General features: G+C 48.3%; 1 long non-coding RNA gene across 4 annotated transcripts in view; it reads right to left on the minus strand.

Annotated features, from left to right (window-relative positions):
• The window catches only part of LOC121818057 (uncharacterized), a 173,487-nt gene that overhangs the window by 121,469 nt on the left and 31,519 nt on the right, over positions 1 to 20,499 (minus strand). For 3 of the 4 annotated variants that reach the window (XR_006058162.2, XR_009598637.1, XR_009598639.1), the window contains exons 3-4: positions 16,714 to 16,829; positions 14,516 to 14,719 (exon numbers count right to left, since the gene is read on the minus strand). This is a non-coding gene — a long non-coding RNA (uncharacterized LOC121818057). The remainder of the gene's footprint in view (positions 1 to 14,515; positions 14,720 to 16,713; positions 16,830 to 20,499) is intronic. The other variant, XR_009598638.1, reaches the window with a different exon arrangement.

Consider the following 20,499-nt stretch of genomic DNA (forward strand, 5'->3'; position numbering starts at 1 on the left):
CCCGCAGCTCACGCTGGAGTTCTTTAAAGCCTGCCTCGCGTCTGCCTCCCTCTCCACAAAGCCTTTCATGCCGCCTCGCCAGACTGACATTTTGACAAGTTGCCACAAGTGACATCTGATTTGTACAAATTTCAAGACTAATAAATCTACCTGTCAAAGCGGAAACTTTAAAAGGAGCTAAGCCCAGCGGGTATAGTTTAACAGAACTCAAGTTGATGAAACTGTAGGTTGGAGAAATTATATCTGTCACAATCCACCCACATTAGTTCTGCAGAAATGTTGGCAACTGAAACGTCTTTCACGGGCGTTACCAAAAAGTTAAAAAAAAAATTTTTTTATTAAAAAAAATTTTTAATCGAGAAAGGAGATTGCTAATATCCCGAGTAACAAGTAACAGTTCTATTTGTAAACTAACGAATTTGATGTATTTAGTTTTTAATTGTGTTGCTGTTGTGAGAAGCGGCTTTCTGCCTGCCTCTGGAATCTGGACTTTCCATCCAAGCTGGGGCCCATCAATCACCGGGCTCCCAGCAGCCTGCCTGCGGGTGGATGGGGTGACCCCCATCCTGGCCCCGCCTCCCACTCCTCCATTCCGCCCACCAAAGCCCCCCCAATCCCACCCCACCCCACCGGGTGCTGAATCACTTCCTCCAAAGCCCTCCAGCCTTGACCTGGAGGCTGAGGTCTGGCCCCGACTCTGAGCTTCGCTGTGGGATTTTTGTTTTCAAGAATGTCAATGTTGAGGGGTAGGGAGAGGGGGAACTAAGGCCAGAAAAACTTCTGAGTCTGGCTAGCTTTTTATTTTTATCTTATCTTTCCTTCCTGTCTCTGACAAGTCCACTTTTGCTCTGAATCATCATGTCAGAAATGGGGAAGCCAGAATTCTCCCAGGAGAGGAAAAAAAAAAAAAAAACTCCAGAGAGGGAGGAGGCCTTCTCTGGATTCCCACACACCTCGAGACTCCAAGAAGCGTGATGAGTCTGTGCTCTCTGTCCTTCGCCTGCACCCCCAAAGAGCAGGAGAGCCGCTCCCAGCTCCTAGAGGTGGCCCCCACCTGCCCCGAGGGGTGAGCTGGTTTCTGCTTGAGGCAGTTTCCACAGCCAGATCCTCCAAATCACTGTTGTTATTACTACTGCCTTTCTCCTGGGAGTTCAAAATGGGATCTCACTTGCCCTCTTGCTCAAACGGTTAAGATGCCGGTAGGCAGGACAGAGGGGATCTTTGTTCTTTCAACCAGAGGCAGTGGGGCTGAGGTCACCCCACACTTCGGTGTAGGGCCCGGTTCCAGCTCCAAGAAGACAGTGTGGTCTTCCCCACAGGGTCTGCTTCAGCCCTGCAATTCCAGAGCTTCTGCCTCATATTCCCTTGGCTGGGACAATACCTAGACGCTCACACCTCCTTTTCTGTGTCTTGGCCTGCACTGGGAGGTGGCTATAAGAGAGTGGTGCTAGGCAAGGTGATAACTCTATGGCTGGTGATGGGGAGTCTGTGTCAGGACTAAGGGGGTGGGGTGGGGAGCAGCCCTTTCAGATCAGGCAACAAGATGCCAATCTGTCCTCCGTGAACTTTGTTGTTTAGTCGCTAAGTCATGCCCACCTCTCTTGCAATCCCTTGGACTGTAGCCCGCCAGGCTCCTCCATCCATGGAATTCTCCAGACAAGGATACTGGAGTGGATTGCCATTTCCTTCTCCAGGGGATCTTCCCAACCCAGGGAATGAACCCGCATCTCCTGCACTGGCAGACAGATTGCTTACCACAGGGCCACCAGGAAAGCCAAACTGGTTTTACCCAGTTTAGGATTTCTCCCTGTCAACTGGACGTCTATTAAGCAGATTTCACACAGGATGTTCAGCTCTGCACCATGCAGGCTATGGAGACATGCCAAACATGAGCCCTGTCCCAAAGGAGTTTACAGTCCTTGTGGGGTGATCTAAGCAAAGTGACACAGATCAAAACAGATCCTGATCAAGAGCAAAGAGAGTTCAAGTTCAAGCCAGGGGAGTGAAGAGGCTCTCAACCCAGCCCTGCCCCTGACTAGCTGTGGGACCTTGGGAAGACTGTTCCTCTGTCATGAGAGGGCAACCAGATGATCTGAGGCCCCTGCATTTGCTGTGGGCTTTGAGAAGAGGCATTGCGAGATTATGTGAAAGCTCTTTATAAGCGATAACCATTTATGCAATGACTGGATGTCATTGTCACCAGGACCAGGGCGAAGAGACCTGTCTTCACCAAGAGGTCAGGCTAAGATCCAGCACTAACACACCTGATGAAAAAGTAATTGAACAAAGAAACGGGTTTGCCGGGGCCCTGAGGAGGGACAGAATTCAGTCGTGCTATGCCTGAGCTCTGCTTACAGAATCTGCACCCTGACCTGCAGCTCCCAGCCCCTCACCATGACCAGCCGTGGGGCCTCTCCCTTACCAGTGAGAAGCAAGCAACCATCTGGGGAGGTAAGGGCACCGGAAATGAAAAGGAACCCCAGTACTGATTTTTCCAGACAGAGTTGTGGCAAAACCATACACAAGGACAGATCTTCTTGGATGTAGATGGCCCTGGGACAGGAAGTAGAAATCCCCGGGTGGGACCCCACTGAGCCACTGCCTCCCAGTCACCTCCCCACCTGGGGAAAGGCCAATGTCACTTCGCTTTCAAGGCATGGGATTCTGAGAGGCGTGCAGGTGAGTCTGGCTTCACAGGTAGGTGCCTGCGGGAAAGAGGGATGGGGGATGACCCTGCTGGAATTTGGTAAGTGACCCAGGTGCTAAATCCACCAAGACCTAACACTCTTGTAACGTTAGGATTCGTTGTCCACGTGCATCAGCCCCTGACCTATTAGATTCATGTGTTGGCATTTAATCAGAGAAAACCTCGAGAGCTGATTATTGGGCACCCGAAGCTCAGAGAGGTCTACTGTCTTGTGTGCAATCACACAGCAAGTCAGCTGCAGACTTAGATACCACTGGATTGAGTTTTCCTCCAAGAATGTTGTTTTTTTCTCTCTTTTCCCTCAGCAAGCTAGTCCCTCCAGGGAAAGGCTCAACTATGCCAAATGTGACTAATAAAAAAAAAAAATTATTTGAAGGATTTTTTTCTAGAATAAACCTTTCACTTTATATTTTATTGGATTAGGACTCGCTAACCTCCAGGAGTTTCTCACCTAGCAAATTGGAGACTGTTTCCCTTATATAACGAGCTTCCCCACATTTGGACAAGGTGAGTCAAGTCTTATGAAAGGCAGGAGACACACTGACAGTCATAGATAGCCGCCCAGAGCAGGCCCAGAGGGCCGAGGTCCAGGCTGGGAGCTGCAGACTCAAGGGGCCACCTTCCTCCACCAGCGGAGGCCTGCAGGGGGCTTTGCTCCTGGACACAATCAGCCCCTGATGCTACAGCCCATTGCCTCCTGTCTGGGGTCCATTACCCACACGGCGGGAGGAACTTCAGCTTGAAAGAATGGAGGCCCATCTCTTTCTACTGCCTCCAGGCAGCATTGTGGGTTTTGCAACCAAAGAGAAAAGAAAAAGAAATCTTGAACTGTTTTTCAAATGTTCTGGGTCTTGGCAACCCCAAAATGCCTTTTGCCAAATGCTTTTTCCCTTAATTTTTAAACCTCGGGTGTATTTCCAGAACAATCCGATCCATCTGCTTCTGATTCATTTACACTTAACTCATTAGGAGGCTCTTGCGTAAGGAGCAGTCTGACGTCCTCAAGCTCCCTGGGTGAGGGACTCTTCTCCCCTCTTTGAATCAGAGGGAGGCATCTTGCCAGCTGGGTATGGAGCACAAACCCCAAACAATGGAAAGCCTGGCTGGAAACCTGGAGGCCCCAGGAGGAGAACAGGCTTCTCTGGTGTCCCTCCCATCACTCATCAGCTCTGCTCTTCCCATCGGATTATCATCAGCATTGCTGGTATTGTCGTTAAGGAGACAGCAAATGGCCGCATATTATTGTGAAAGCCTTTGTCTTGTATTCCAAAATGTGCCATTCTTCATTCACGCACTCTAGATTCATCTGCTTAGACATGGAACAAACACTCCCAGCCAATTGTGAACCATCAGTAGGGCCTTGGGTAGGGTATCTGATCCAGGACTTAGAGCTTAATGCCAGTCTCATCCCAGCTTGCCTTCTGAGCTCTACCAGGAATCCCAGGCAAAGAAATATGGGCAGAGAGCAGCTTCCAGGGAAGAAAGCAAAGGGGGAAACCATGGGGATGATCCCAAGGGACACACAAGAGAAAGAGACGGCTGCGACTTCCTTGGCGGGCCAGTGGTTAAGACTCTGCACTTCCAATGCAGAAGCCACTCAGTCACTGATCAGGGAACGAATACCCCACATGTTGCGCAATGGGGAATTTTTTTTGCAATTTCAGCTAAAATTTTTAAAAAAAATAAAAGAGAGACCGAGAGATGGCTGGCTTCTGGGGGTCTGAGTGACTGGCCAAACTAAGCCACAGCTTCTGCTGCATCACAAAATTCACCCAACTTTACTAGGAAAGAGGCTTTTCTCTCCCACCTTCTGTTCTTCATTATCAGCCTTCTCACTACCACTGTTATTCAACAAAATTAATTTTGAAATGTATGGAGTGACTTCTCTAGGCTTAGCTCTGCCCTAGACTAAGAACCAGAGAGGCCAGAAAAGGCAATGAAATGTCCTTCCCTGGAAGATTTGCAGCCCATCTGGGGAAACATTTCATTTTTCAGGAGTGTATACTATTAGCAAGACAGCTTTTGGCCAAATGAACAAGGCATAGAAAGAGTTTAAGACAGGTCCACCAAGGAGAGAGATCTCACGAACTCAAATGGTCAGGAGGTAGGTTTCGAAGGAGCCAGCCTCGAAGATGAGTGCTTGGCTAGATGGAGAGGAAGAGGTAGCTACCTGGAGGAGGAAACAGGAATGAAGGCTCACTGATGGAAAAGAAACTAGCATGTTTATGAGACAGTAAGAGTGACCATATTAAGACACAGGCAAATAAAAGAAAAAGTAGGGAGTAGGTGACTCAGCTAAGAAGTCTGGATTTAATAGGAAACTCTAGAGTGAGTCACCAGAGGGTATTGAGCAGGGAAGGAAGATGCTTTGAAAGCAGTGGTTTCAAGGGAACAATCTGATGTCAACGGACAAGGTTGACCAGTGTGGAGAAAGGTTGGAGGTATGGAGCTGCCAGGAATCCACTGCCATGTTACACGTGTAATGACAGTTCAGTTCAGTTCAGTCACTCAGTCGTGTCCGACTCTTTGCGACCCCATGAATCGCAGCACGCCAGGCCTCCCTGTCCATCACCATCTCCCGGAGTTCACTCAGACTCATATCCATCGAGTCCGTGATGCCATCCAACCATCTCATCCTCTGTCGTCCCCTTCTCCTCCTGCCCCCAATCCCTCCCAGCATCAGGGTCTTTTCCAATGAGTCAACTCTTCACATGAGGTGGCCAAAGTACGGGAGCTTCAGCTTCAGCATCATTCCCTCCAAAGAAATCCCAGGGTTGATCTCCTTCAGAATGAACTGGTTAGATCTCCTTGCAGTCCAAGGGACTCTCAAGAGTCTTCTCCAACACCACAGTTCAAAAGCATCAATTCTTCGGCACTCAGCCTTCTTCACAGTCCAACTCTCACATCCATACATGACCACAGGAAAAACCGTAGCCTTGACTAGATGGACCTTAGTCGGCAAAGTAATGTCCCTGCTTTTGAATATGCTATCTAGGTTGGTCATAACTTTTCTTCCAAGGAGTAAGTGTCTTTTAATTTCATGGCTGCAGTCACCATCTGCAGTGATTTGGAGCCCACCAAAATAAAGTCTGACACTATTTCCACTGTTTCCCTGTCTATTTCCCATGAAGTGATGGGACCGGATGCCATGATCTTCATTTTCTGAATGTTGAGCTTTAAGCCAACTTTGTCACTCTCCTCTTTCACTTTCATCAAGAGGCTGTTTAGCTCCTCTTCACTTTCTGCCATAAGGGTGGTGTCATCTGCATATCTGAGGTTATTGATATTTCTCCCGGCAATCTTGATTCCAGCTTGTGCTTCTTCCAGCCCAGCATTTCTCATGATGTACTCTGCATAGAAGTTAAATAAGCAGGGTGACAGTATACAGCCTTGACGTACACCTTTTCCTATTTGGAACCAGTCTGTTGTTCCATGTCCAGTTCTAACTGTTGCTTCCTGACCTGCATACAGATTTCTCAAGAGGCAGGTTAGGTGGTCTGGTATTCCCATCTCTTTCAGAATTTTCCACAGTTTCTTGTGATCCACACAGTCAAAGGCTTTGGCATAGTCAATAAAGCAGAAACAGATGTTTTCCTGGAACTCTCTTGCTTTTTTGATGATCCAGCGGATGTTGGCAATTTGATCTCTGGTTCCTCTGCCTTTTCTAAAACCAGTTTGAACATCAGGAAGTTCACAGTTCATGTATTGCTGAAGCCTGGCTTGGAGAATTTTGAGCATTACTTTACTAGCATGTGAGATGAGTGCAATTGTGCAGTAGTTTGAGCATTCTTTGGCGTTGCCTTTCTTTGGGATTGGAATGAAAACTGACCTTTTCCAGTCCTGTGGCCACTGCTGAGTTTTCCAAATTTGTTGGCATATTGAGTGCAGCACTTTCACAGCATCATCTTTTAGCATTTGAAACAGCTCCACTGGAATTCCATCACCTCCACTAGCTTTGTTCATAGTGATGCTTTCTAAGGCCCACTTGACTTCACATTCCAGGATGTCTGGCTCTAGGTGAGTAATCACATCATCATGATTATCTGGGTCGTGAAGATCTTTTTTGTGCAGTTCTTCCGTGTATTCTTGCCACCTCTTCTTAATATCTTCTGCTTCTGTTAGGTCCAAACCATTTCTGTCCTTTATCGAGCCCATCTTTGCATGAAATGTTCCCTTGGTATCTCTAATTTTCTTGAAGAGATCTCTAGTCTTTCTTATTCTGTTGTTTTCCTCTATTTCTTTGCATTCATCGCTGAAGAAGGCTTTCTTATCTCTTCTTGCTATTCTTTGGAACTCTGCATTCAGATGCTTATATCTTTCCTTTTCTCCTTGGCTTTTTGCCTCTCTCCTTTTCACAGCCATTTGTAAGGCCTCCCCAGACAGCCATTTTGCTTTTTTGCATTTCTTTTCCATGGGGATGGTCTTGATCCCTGTCTCCTGTACAATGTCACGAACCTCATTCCATAGTTCATCAGGTGCTCTATCTATCAGATCTAGGCCCTTAAATCTATTTCTCACTGTATAATCATAAGGGATTTGATTTTATGTCATACCTGAATGGTCTAGTGGTTTTCCCTACTTTCTTCAATTTAAGTCTGAATTTGGTAATAAGGAGTTCATGATCTGAGCCACAGTCAGCTCCCTGGTCTTGTTTTTGTTGACAGTATACAGCTTCTCCATCTTTGGCTGCAGAGAATATAATCAATCTGATTTCGGTGTTGACCATCTGGTGATGTCCATGTGTAGAGTCTTCTCTTGTGTTCTTGGAAGAGGGTGTTTGCTATGTGCATTTTCTTGGCAAAACTCGATTAGTCTTTGCCCTGCTTCATTCCGCATTCCAAGGCCAAATTTGCCTGTTACTCCAGGTGTTTCTTGACTCCCTACTTTTGCATTCCAGTCCCCTATAATGAAAAGGACATCTTTTTTCAGGGACCTAGAATAAAGGGTGGTGGCTATGAGAAAGAAAAAGGAAGAAGAAATACTATGAAGAGCGAATCAGCCGGACTTGATGGCTCCATGGCCAGGGACCCTGAAAAAGGGGGAAGAGTTAAGATAACACAGAAATACAGGAGCTGATCAATTGAGAACATTTTCAACCACAGACAACATTTATGTAGCAGTTTGCCTGTGCCAGACCCTGAATACCTTACGTAAGTTACATCCTCACCACAGTGATCGCTGCTTTACTGATGAGCAGCCAGGGCTTAGAAGGGTTTATTCATTTGCCTGAATTCACACAGAGAAAGGGTGGGGACGCTAGCATTTCAGCACATTAACCTGCTGCCTTGACTCCCCGCTGTGTCCCTAAGCAAAGCCATCATCCTGTCTTCTGTTCTCTTCACTGACCCTCACATACCCCAGACCCACTCATGCATCTCAGCCCTCAGCTTACTTAAATCCAGATCAAGCCTCAACTCCTTCCAGAAACTTCTGTCACCCCCCTGGAGCTTTTACAGACCTTCTTTCTTTACCACCTCCTATCGAGGTATAGTCGGAGAAGGCAACGGCACCCCACTCCAGTACTCTTGCCTGGAAAATCCCATGGACGGGGGAGCCTCGTAGGCTGCAGTCCATGGGGTCACTAAGAGTCTACACGACTGAGCGACTTCACTTTCACTTTTCAGTTTCGTGCATTGGAGAAGGAAATGGTAACCCACTCCAGTGTTCTTGCCTGGAGAATTCCAGGGACGGGGGAGCCTGGTGGGCTGCCGTCTCTGGGGTCGCATAGAGTCGGACACGACTGAAGCGACTTAGCAGCAGCAGCAGCAGCAGCATCAAGGTATAGTAGAGGTTTCCCCAGTCCTTCAGCCGTCTAGAATCCGCCTGCAGTGCAAGAGATGCTGGAGACACAGGTTCGATCCCTAGGTTGAGAAGATGCCCTGGAGAAGGAAATGGCAACCCACTCCAATATTCTTGCCTGGAAAATCCCATGGATGGAGGAGCCTGACGGGCTACAGTCCATGGGGTGGCAAGAGTCAGACACCACTTAGCAGTTAAACCACTGCCACCATCGATGTACAGACAGAACCACAGACCTGAGCATCTAATTCCACACCTTTCTCTATTGATTGGGTGCCTAGGTTCCCTGGAGCTGAGCCCAAACCCCAGCTTTGCCTCTTCATGAGTTATGTAGCCCTGGGCAAGTTACTCAACTGCTGAGTTTGTTTCCTTAGCTGTCAGTTGGAGATAAAGGATTATTGTCAGAATTATATGAGAACATGCCTGGTACATTGGAGAAGGCAATGGCACCCCACTCCAGTACTCTTGCCTGGAAAATCCCATGGACAGAGGAGCCTGGCAGGCTGCAGCCCATGGGGTCACTAGGAGTCGGACACAACTTAGTGACTTCACTTTCACTTTTCACTTTCATGCACTGGAGAAGGCAATGGCAACCCACTCCAGTGTTCTTGCCTGGAGAGTCCCAGGGATGGGGGAGCTTGGTGGGCTGCCATCTATGGGGTGGCACAGAGTCGGACACGACTGAAGCAACTTAGCAGCAGCAGCAGCAGCATGCTTGGTACATAAAAGGCACTCAGTGACCTGTATCTATCAGTATTACCACTGTTATTCCTATTCAAAGTCCTCTGATGGGCATCACTGTGTCCAACGCTCCATGAATATTCTTTCACTTGAACTCGGGATCATTCCAATGTCTATTTATAACTTTGATATTCACTGCAGATCCTCCTTGACTTACGATAGGGTTGCTGCTGCTATTTAATCACTAAGTCATGTCCAACTCGTTTGTGACCCCCATGGACTGTAGCCTGCCAGGATCCTCTATCCATGGAATTTCCTAGGCAAGAATATTGGAGTGGGTTGCTATTTCCTTCTCCAGGAGATTTTCCCAACCCAGGGATTGGCAGGCAAATTCTTCACCACTGAGCCACATGGGAAGCCCACCATCTCGATAAGCCCACTGTAGGTTGAAAATATCGTAAACTGAAAATGTATTTAATCCACCTAACCTACCAAACTTCATGAGTTATCCTAGCCTACCTTAAACAGAACACTTCTGTTACCTTGAAGTTGGGCAAAATTATCTAACACAAAGCCTGTTTGTGAATAAAGTGTTGGATATCTCTTGTAATTGGTTGACTCTTGTACTTAAAGTGAAAAATATTACGGTCATCTGGGTGCAGAATGGTGATAAGTGTGTTGACTGTTTACTCTCATGATGGGGTGGCTACCACTGCCCCAGTATCACAAGAAAGGGTACAGGGTATCACTAGCTCAGGGAAAAGATCAAAATTCAAAGTACAGTTCCTACTAAATATGTATCACTTTCACACCATCATAAAGTCCTAAAATCATAAATCAAAGCCTCGTCAGTTGGGGACTGTTTATGCTTATGTCTTAACATTACTACCATTTCTTTCACCATGTTTAAAACCAATGTATGGGGTGAGGGATCCTGTGTCAATGCACTGCAGACAGGGCAGCTCTAAACCAGAGTCAGGAATTCCAGAAGGAAGCCAGGCAAGGCACAGAGTGAACTGTGCTCAGCCTCCCACTGGCAGAGGAGCCGCCTTACCCGCCCAACACAGGGCAGAGATACGGGGCTCGCCCCAGCAGCATCAGGGCTCTGCCCTCTTGCGCCAATTGGCCCGAGCCCAAGTCTGCTCCAGGCTTGCTCACCCTGGCTTTGATGTCCCATCTGCTTCCTTCTGAGCCCCCCGGGTCCTCATGCTTTCCCTTCCATCACCCGGAAGGCCAGTGTCCGGGGCCCCTTGGCGACTCAGACACTCCCCAACAAGACTGCCCGGTTTCCTTCTATTTTCCTCCCACAGCCCCATCACACCCAGCTCCTACCAACTGCCCTGAGAAGATGAAGAGCCCAGGTGAGCAGTAATGCCTGATGGTTTATGAAACACTCAGAGGGTGGGGCATGGCCTTACCCCTCCTCTCCAAAATGATCAATAGGGAAAAGCAGTAAAGAGATGAATTTTTTTTTTTTCATGGCAGAAGAATCAGTTCAGTTCAGTCACTCAGTTGTGTCCGACTCTTTGCGACCCCATGAATCACAGCATGCCAGGCCTCCCTGTCCATCACCATCTCCCGGAGTTCACTCAGACTCACGTCCATCGAGTCCATGATGCCATCCAGCCATCTCATCCTCGGTCGTCCCCTTCTCCTCCTGCCCCCAATCTCTCCCAGCATCAGAGTCTTTTCCAATGAGTCAACTCTTCTCATGAGGTGGCCAAAGTACTGGAGCTTCAGGTTTAGCATCATTCCTTCCAAAGAAATCCCAGGGTTGATCTCCTTCAGAATGGACTGGTTGGATCTCCTTGCAGTCCAAGGGACTCTCAAGAGTCTTCTCCAATACCACAGCTCAAAAGCATCAATTCTTTGGTGCTCAGCCTTCTTCACAGTCCAACTCTCACATCCATACATGACCACAGGAAAAACCATAGCCTTGACTAGACGGACCTTAGTCAGCAAAGTAATGTCTCTGCTTTTGAATATACTATCTAGGTTGGTCATAACTTTTCTTCCAAGGAGTAAGTGTCTTTTAATTTCATGGCTGCAGTCACCATCTGCAGTGATTTTGGAGCCCCCAAAAATAAAGTCTGACACTGTTTGCACTGTTTCTCCATCTATTTCCCATGAAGCGATGGGACCGGATGCCATGATCTTCGTTTTCTGAATGTTGGGCTTTAAGCCAACTTTTTCTCTCTCTTCTAGGGGCTGGTATTTCCGAGGCAGGTATTGAAAGCAAACCCTGTACCTTTGATTTTATTTTCATCCATTCATTCTTTCTTTCATTCTGACACATAGTCTGGCAAAATGTAGCAAGGGACTTCTACATGGGGCAAACATGGGGATGGACATTTTTTAAATCTTTATTTGGCTGCATCGGGTCTTCGTTGCAGCACACAGGATCATTCATTTCGAGGGCAGCAGTTATGACACGCAGGATTAGTTGTCCCACGGCATTTGGGATCTTCGTTCCCCAACCAGGGATCAAATCCATGTCCCCCCCATCACAAAGCAGATTCTTAACCACTGGACCACTAGGGAAGTCCTGGAGATCTTTCTAAAGGACCAAGGTGTAGTCCAGAAGTGAAGGAGCTGGACTGTCAGCAGAGAGGCTACAAGGAGCACATTCAGGACATGCAGCCTGGAAGCCCTTCCTGCAGCGAGTGGGGGGCTCTGAGCCCTCAGGAGCAAGTCCCAGGATCAGCTCAGTGCAGGGGAGGTGCAGCCGTTCCCGGTGGTCCCCAGCCAGCGAGACCTCAGCAGGCCTGGCTGCCAGGAGGGGGGTGCAGGAGAAGAAGACAGCACGAGAACCCTGGACACACTTCCCATGGCCCTGCAGGGGGAGGCCACCCAGAGGGAAGGGAGAGGGGACCTGGCGTGGTGGCCTGGGGTGCTGTCTTTCCTCAAGCAGAGGACAGAGTGGGAGATACCTGAGTCCCCCCACCCCCAGCGCACCTGAGTGTCGGGGCTGCTCTCAGACGGAGCCCTAACTGCCGGATGGATCTGCCTCCATTCAAGTGTCGCCTGCGGTAGAGACAGCAGGGCCGTTTCTGAAACGCTGCGAGCTGCCTCTCCATCCTTGGCCCTGGCAGTTTCCTTTCTTCTTCTTTGTAGTGGGGATTCCAGGTCAAAAATACACACTCTCTCTCTCTCCTACACACACACACACACACACACACACACACACACACACACACACACACACACATGAAGGGAGGGCGGCAGGAGGAGTCGAACCCCACAGTGTGGCTCGGGCTTTAAACACGCCCAGGGGGTACTTGGGGAAGTGTCACAGCTTGGCTGGGAGCACGGGTGTCACGGCCAGGCAGGGCGAAGCAGGGAACGGGAACTGAGTTTAGGACCCACAGGAAGGTCGACAGGAAAGAAAAGCCGACGCGCGGCATCTGTGCCCAGAGATGGGACGTGCTTCTGCATATCTTCACGGCGGCCGTGGTCTCCTCTGGGCCTAGAGACCCAGCCCACAGTCCCCTCACCCGGCACCCTGACGCCAGGAGCCTTTGGCCTCCTGACCTTGGTTTCTGCTGATGCCGATGTTTGGAGAGGCTCTGCAACCCTCCCCTGACGGCACCAACATCTACACACACAGGGCCTGTCCGGTCTCCCAGGCTGGCTTTGGTCTCCAGCCACATTCTGACACCTTTCTGTCTCTCCACCCCATCACCTGTAACCATCTTCCGTGCCCCAGAATTTTCAACAATTTGAGCCAAGCCCCGTTAAGTCTTTGTTCCTTAAATGCCCTTTGATTGTTACCCAGAGGGGGAGCGTGTCTTGTTTCTCCCACTGGGAGTGACGTGACCTCCAGCTTCAGATTCAGCGCTGTTCCCTTCTCCTGTCTTCTCCTGGCCGAGGTGGCCGACACGTGGTTAGGAACAGCAGGAAGCACAGAGATGCGGGGGCCGGCTCAATTTTCAGTGTCTGCCAGGGATTTGCCTGACTGGGGAAAGTCCCGGGCCCTGCAAACACCCACATACCTCTCCTTTGTACCTCTCATGAGCAAAAGTGCTTTTCCGTGAGTTTTTGTGTTTTGGTTTTTTTTTTTTCCTGCCCAAAGCTGTTTCACAAAGGGGGCCCTTCTTTTCCAGTCTGGTTAAGTTGAAACCTCTTTGCTCGATGCCTAATCATATCCAGCGGCCCAGCGTTGTCATATTATATCAAAAGATGGTGAACGCTTTATACTCAAAAAAAACCCACAGCACATGGAGGATTAGACCAGAAGAATTTAACTTACTTAACTGCGATAAAGTCTGGTTAGGGAGATTATAGCTGTTTACCCGAGAAGTAAATATCCCTGAGCTCTGACTAGGCCTGGAGGAAGCGGGAGGCCCTGTCTGGTAATTTTATCATCTTTCAGGAAGAAAAAGAAAAGAAGAAAAGGGAGAAAGAATGATGAGAGGTGATAATCCTGAAGTCAAGATCACTCTTGTGTTACAGCACATGCCAGAAATAAAAGATAACTGCGCTGGCAACTACACTGAGACATGGCCTGCTCAAACGGGAGGGCCACCCGCCCGCTGTTCCGGAGACTGGGGGGAGTCAAGGGGCTGCCCGAGGGGGACCCAGAGATGACTGTTGCAGGCAGAGAAAAATGGGGGCAGGGGGAGGCTCCAGGAAGAGAGATGGGCAACCCAGAAAGGCTGTCTTGCCTCCTCTCTTCCAGAACAAATACACTCTAGGACTCAAGTCATCTCACACCCAGAGCAAGATTCTAAACCATCAAGTGGAAGGATTCTCAGCTGTGGGCAAGATGGCAGGAGGGAGGGGAGAGCATACCGCCCAGGAAGGGGATGGCAGAGAAGAGGAATTCGCAAAACATGCTATATGAATCAATTCAAAATTTTTTTTAAAATAGGGACTTCCCTGGTGGTCCAGTGGTTAAGAATCTGCCTTCCAACGCAGGGGATGAAGGTTCGATCCCTGGTCAGGGAACTAAGATTCTGCATGTCTTAGAGCAACTAAGGCCACATGCCACAGCTAGAGAGTCCATGTACCACAATGAAAGATCCAGCATGATGCAACTAAAGACCCGATGCTGCCAGATAAATAAACATTTTTTAAATGGTCAAAATATTAAAAGAAAAAAAACAATATGTAACTACTCTTTTTAAAAAACTATTTAAATAAGAATTACTTTTGCAATGTAAATTGCAGCAAGTAATGCGCCATGAAACATCCTTAGAGGAAATGGTTAGAAATTGCTTTTTTTTTTCCCCCCCCAAAAAAAGAAATGATTAAAAAACACTGGCTCTGGTTCATCAGCTCCATTTCACAGGCCAATAAATTGAAGCCCAGACAAATTAAATGACTTACCCAAGATCACACAACTGGTTCCAAGCTCAGCCAGGAAAAAGAACAAAATCAGAAAAATCTGTGTTCTAGGAGAGTGGTTCTTGTCTCACCATGGGGCTCCTGATGAGCAAAAAGGCGTCAGCCCCAGAGCATCACTCCTGGAGGGAGCCCATGGTGGTGGTCACTTGGATGGTGTCCTCAGCATAAACCAAGGCCAGAGTCCTCCTGGGAAGAAAGGAAGGAATCTTTATTGGGAGGTGTCATGATGTCATGGAAAAGCACGGGCTTCTGACATCAGGATGTGGTTGACGGTTCCTCAGCATACTAGCTGGATGGCTGTAAGAGATGACTTTGCCTGTCCGTGCCTGTACGTCCTCCTCTGTCAAATGGGGTCTCCCCTGACCTGACTGCCTCCCACAACTGTTGTGAGAACAAATGCCATCATGTAACTAAATGCTTGGTAATTAGATGACACTCAGCTATTGTCCGTTTCTCCTTCATCATTTCCGAGTCCTTAGAATTAAAGAATTAAGAAGGAGACATGCATCCGGGGTTACCTTGTGCTCACTCATGCAAACTGAGGGCCAGTCCGTCCCCATCAGCATGCCTCATGAGGGCAGTGATGGCCAAGAGCCTGCTGCCAAGCTCTGAGCCAGATGGCTTGTGGGGAGCGCTGGCTTGTCCCCTGACCAGGTACATAGGATTCAGGCAAGCTGCTTCCAGGCTCTGGGAGCCTTCTTTTCACCCAATCAAGAAAAAGAAAAGAAAAAAAAAAAAGAAAGAAAACTCTTAGGCCATGTTGATTGTAGGACTTCCTAAAGTTCTTTTAGCAAATGCTTTTGGTGCTGGCAGCCTGGAGTGATTCCAAAAGTGGATATGGAGAACAGCAGAGGACTGAGAATGGGGGCTTCTGAAGAACAACCGAGAAACATCAGGGATGTTCAATCAGGAAAAGAGATGCTAGGAGAGGGGGCAGGGCTGTGACAGTCCTACCTGGTCGACGCCCGTTTGCATCCCATCATGTTAGTAACAACGACTTTTTTTTTTTTGAGGTATAGTTGATTTACAGTGTTGTGCCAATCTCTGCTGTACACCAAAATGACTCTTATTTATACACATATATACATTCTTTTTTTGTATTCTTTTCCATTATGGTTTATCCCAGGTGAAAAAAGGAGTACAGACTAAGGGTCCAGGCTCTGCCATTTGCTGTATGATTTTGGAGAAATTAAACTCTTTGATTTTCAATTTCTTCTTCAATAAGTTATGGTTAAGAATACCTTTCAAACAAGGCTGTGGTCAGGGTTCAGAAAGTGCATATCAGATGGCACTAGCGGTAAAGAACCTGCCTGTCAATGCAGGAAACATAAGAGATGGGGGTTCGATCTCTGGGTCAGGAAGATCCTCTGGAGGAGGGCATGGCACCCCACTCCAGTATTCTTGCCTGGAGAATCCCCATGGACAGAGGAGCCTGGCAAGCTACAGTCCATGGGGTGGAAGAGTCAGACACGACTGAAGTGATGCACAGTCATTCATTAAGTGTTAAGGAGAAAATAACAATGACTTAGCTTTCACTGGGTCACTCAGGATGTCCATCCCCCTGCAATTAACCCGGCGTTTCCAGAATCCCTTGGAGGGCCTCATTTATGCCCAAGACACACACGGTCGGTTTGCTTGTCACCCGCCATGTGGCTCCCCTTGGCCTGCTCCAAGTCCTCTGTCAGGACACTGCTGTCCCTGCCACCAGAGAGGCGCTGGAGGCTCCCAAGCCAAGGGACTGCAGGGATGCACCACGGGGTGGAGGAGCAGGGCATTCTCCCCATCATGGGATTGACTGTGAAGACCCAGTCCCAAAGCTGGTTCCCTGGTAACCACCATGTATTAGTTTATAGCGTTTATTTATAGCATTTCCATGCCTATATGCTCTCTATAGTTCACTGAAAGAAGTCCAGTGGGGCTGAGTAGAGCCCAAAGCCGACTGTGAACTGTACCCCAGGCCATGCTCAGAAGCGCTCCCACCCCACTGCAACCTAAGTTTGGTTATCAGGCCGCTGTTTGTGCCTGGTTCCTTCTTCCTCCAAGACAAGCTCCTTCCCCGGAGACTCTTCAATCCCTCCTGCATTGAACAGGTCCACCCCGAGTTTCACCAGGCCTGCTCAGACATGCCTGACCAGCCTGGGTTCTCACCGCAACTCCCTCCAGGCTCCCCGAGGGCCAACCTGCTGGTGGGAGAGGCACTGCGCTGATGCCTTCCAGAATCAACACCAGTGAGAGTAGCTCCAAGGAGACAGAATTGTTTTCCTCATTTGTTGAGCTCCAAATCGAATGGATCTGCCTGTAGGTGGAATGAAAAGTCTCAGGTGACCATGAGTGTCCTGGATCATGAACTGTTTAAGTCAGATGGTGCTCTATCAGGGATGTCATTAAAAGATGCCTAGAGTGTCAGACATCACCCTAGAAATCTGTGCATCTGTCGTCTTTCACAGGGCAAGTCTCGCTGGGAAAGCACTTCTTGAATGCCCCAGAGAATAGATCTCAGGCTTAGAAACTGGTTTCATTGCTCCGGGAGAATAATCACTCCCCATTCCTCTTCGGAATCTAGTTTGGACAATTCAGACCCTCCTGTTTGCGCATGGAAGAGCATTGTACAGTAGCCAGAACCTTCTGCAACTTCTACAGTAGCCAAGGGCACTGCATGTGATTGGGACCAAGGACAACCCTCTGGGGATCATCACACTTTGGGGGATCAAGTTTTCCCCGGAGAAGAGATCATCTGAGGAGGAGGGCATGAAGCAGAGGCACATTCATATTTTCAGCTTACAGTAGTAAAAATAAACACTGGGTTTAAGTCAAAAGACTGGAGATTGAGCTGCATTGCTATCAAACATGCAAACTGGGACTCCAGGCAAGTCATGGAAATTCAGAGCCTCCATTTGCTCTACTATAAAATAGGCCTAATAACAGGCCTAATAACATCGTAAGGCTAATGCAAGAGAGGCAGAAGACACGGGTTTGAACGCTGGGTTGAGAAGATCCCGTGGGGAAGGAAATGGCAACCCACTCCAGTATTCTTGCTGGGAAAATCCCATGGATAGAGGAGCCTGGTGGGCTACAAGTCCATAGGGTCGCAAAGAGTCAGACATGACTGAGCAACTGGGCATGCATGCATGCATAAGGCTAATCTAAGGAATTAAGATAATCGTGTAGACTATGTTCTGAGCTACAGTTGGCTTTCCCAAAGCTGAGTTCTCCTCTGTGTCTTATTCAGCCCTCCACGTAATAGGGACAACCAAATCTGACTCCATATTGGATCTGTTTCTTTTGCTCTCACCTTTCCATTCTATTCTACAATAAGGTTACCCTATAGCCTGAAATCCATAGGATAGCCATTCTCAAGGCTCTGACTTTTAAAGGTATAACATTTTCCCATGCATATAGAGATAAAATTTTGCAGAACAGAGAACAATATTTGTCTTGTTGGAAATTTACAGGAGCATCGCAACCTGACCGATGTAGACAGCTGAGAGAACAAAGGATTCTGATGCCAGCTGGCAACAACCAGCCACATACCCTTCCCTCTTAGTAAAAGAAGCCTGAATTTGAACTCAGGAAAGGTAGTTCTTTGGGACACTAGTCCATCATCTTCTTGATCTGCTGGACTTTCAAATAAATGAAAGACTTCACCTTTCCTCACCCCAACAATTCAACTCTTGATTTATGTGCCTATCATTTAGCAAGGAGTATGGAGCTTGGGCTTGTTAACACTCACCCCCATTGTCTGCAGCAGCACCTGATATGCCTCGCCAGAGTTCAACAAATGTCCGCTGAATGAATTAATGTTTCTCCAGAGAAGAACCATCTCTAGAAGAGTACCAATAGATCCATGGTCTAGGGAAGCTAAATCTCCCTTTAACGTAGGCAAGATTCGTGGTGTAGCCAGAGCACGCTGCCAGGGTGATTCAGAGGTGGGGAGCCCTGCTGTGTGGCTGCGCCCAATCCCAGGAGCCTTGGCAGCTGGTGGAGTGAACTCTCTAGAATTCACACTCTAGAATGAAGTTTGCCCACAGAATGCTCGCAGTAGAAAGTGGCAGAGCCCCATCAAGGAACAGCTGCTTCCCTGAACATCCACCTTGCTCAGCAGCCTTACCGACAGCATCTCAGCAGGCAGGCTTCAAGCTCAACACTGCAGTCACCAAGCGCCATATGTGTGCATCTCTGGGGCGCTCACACGTGATGGCAAACGGGAAGTCACTTACCCAAAGGTTTATGCAAAACCACGTCCTCTCATGAGACCGCCCAACCCACTCTGTCACTGCGTGGAGACCCTTCACTCAGGCCTAGGCACCAGGGAGCACCCACCCACTCCTTCATCCAACAAGCGCTGAAGGAGACTCTAACCCAGGAAAACAAATGCCCTGCCTCAGGGAGCATTCCTGTCTCTTCAGGTGGCAGACATTATGTGATAACCAGACAAACAAATATGTAAGTGCACACTGTGATCCTTGCTCTGAAGAAAAGCTACGGGGGATGCTGGGGACCTCCAAGAGGCCACCGTCAGAACAGCCTTCTCTGAAGAAGCAACATGGAACTCAGCCTTCAGGTTGAAGAGTAGAGTCAAGCTCTTGAACAGCAGGAACGGCGTTTGCAAGAGGGGAATGTGCCTGAGACAGTCCAAGAGTTGCCAGAAAGGGTGTGTGGCTGAGAATAGACTTCCAGTGGTCCAGAGGTCCGTGTCACAGGTTTAATCTACCTTATCCTAAATGCAGGGGATGACCAGTAAAGAATCTTCTGTGAAGACTAGTGAGATGAGATTTGGGGCTTTAAAAAGATCAGCCCTGGGACTTCCCTGATTTTCTGGTGGCTAAGACTCCAGGCTCCCAATGCAGGGGGCCCAGGTTCAATCCTGGGTCAGGGAAGTAGACCCTACGTGCCACAGCTAAGACCCAGCACAGGCAAATAAATAAATATTAAAGAAAAAAAAACAACAATAACAGCCCCAAAGAAGAGGGTGGAAGGAACTCAAGAGTGGAAGCAGTTAAAATGCTATGTCGGTGGGCAGGGGGAAGAGGGCACAGTGCTGATCTGCACAAAAGTAGGGAGGCAGGCTAGAGGGACTGGCCAGTGTTGATTCTGTTCAAGGTGCCTCCTCTAGGAAAAGGTGAAAGAACAAGGGGAAAACAACCCTGTGTTCTCAGGGAAAATTATAAGAATACATTTAAAGCAATCCTAAAGTCTTAGAGTCTGAAGACATATAATTAGAGTCAAAAGATAGATCGGCAGCCCACATCGTTCACAGAGCCTCAGGCTAGTACTTAGAGAAAAAAAGGATGGCAGGAAACACACCAGTATGTTAACAGCAGTTATCTCGGATCGTGGCGGCTTTTTTCCTTCCATCTTCATGGGCTTCTGTTTTCCAAGTTGTCTATAATCATGTATGTGTTTCTTCTAAAATTGGGAAGAAATCCATAGACTAATTGAAAAAAATAATAATGTCTTCTTCTCACTTCCTGGGTGTGTCTCCGGGAAGGAATTGAAGGTGTTTGGTGGGTTTCATCTTCCCAGCGGGACACTTATCCTTCCTACCGAATAAAGAGGGAGAGGCAGTCTCACTCCTAGATCCTCAGATCCTAGTCCTAGATCCTCAGAACAAATGCACACACACTTGCGGTTGCTTCCTTCAACTGCCCTTATGATACGTAGGGTTTTTGTCCGCAGCTGAACCCCTACCATCACCTCTAGGCCCCTGCCTCCCAGAAGGGCTCCCCTCCAAACTGACCACTCTACAAGCTACTGCCACCTGGACCAGAGATGCACACGGGACTCTATGCCAACTGGATTTTCTCTCCAGAATTTGGAACTGAGACAGTGAGACTCAGTGAAGACAGATGATGGACAAAACCGTGGTTGTGTAGCATCAGGACAAAGTTGATACAAGTGGTCCTCCTCTCAGGGCACAGCCAAAGCCAAGAAGAAGTACAGACCAAGACACTCCCCAGGGAGAACCT

The sequence above is a fragment of the Ovis aries genome, chromosome 26 (assembly GCF_016772045.2).
Source record: "Ovis aries strain OAR_USU_Benz2616 breed Rambouillet chromosome 26, ARS-UI_Ramb_v3.0, whole genome shotgun sequence".
Classification (NCBI taxonomy): Eukaryota; Metazoa; Chordata; class Mammalia; order Artiodactyla; family Bovidae; genus Ovis; species Ovis aries.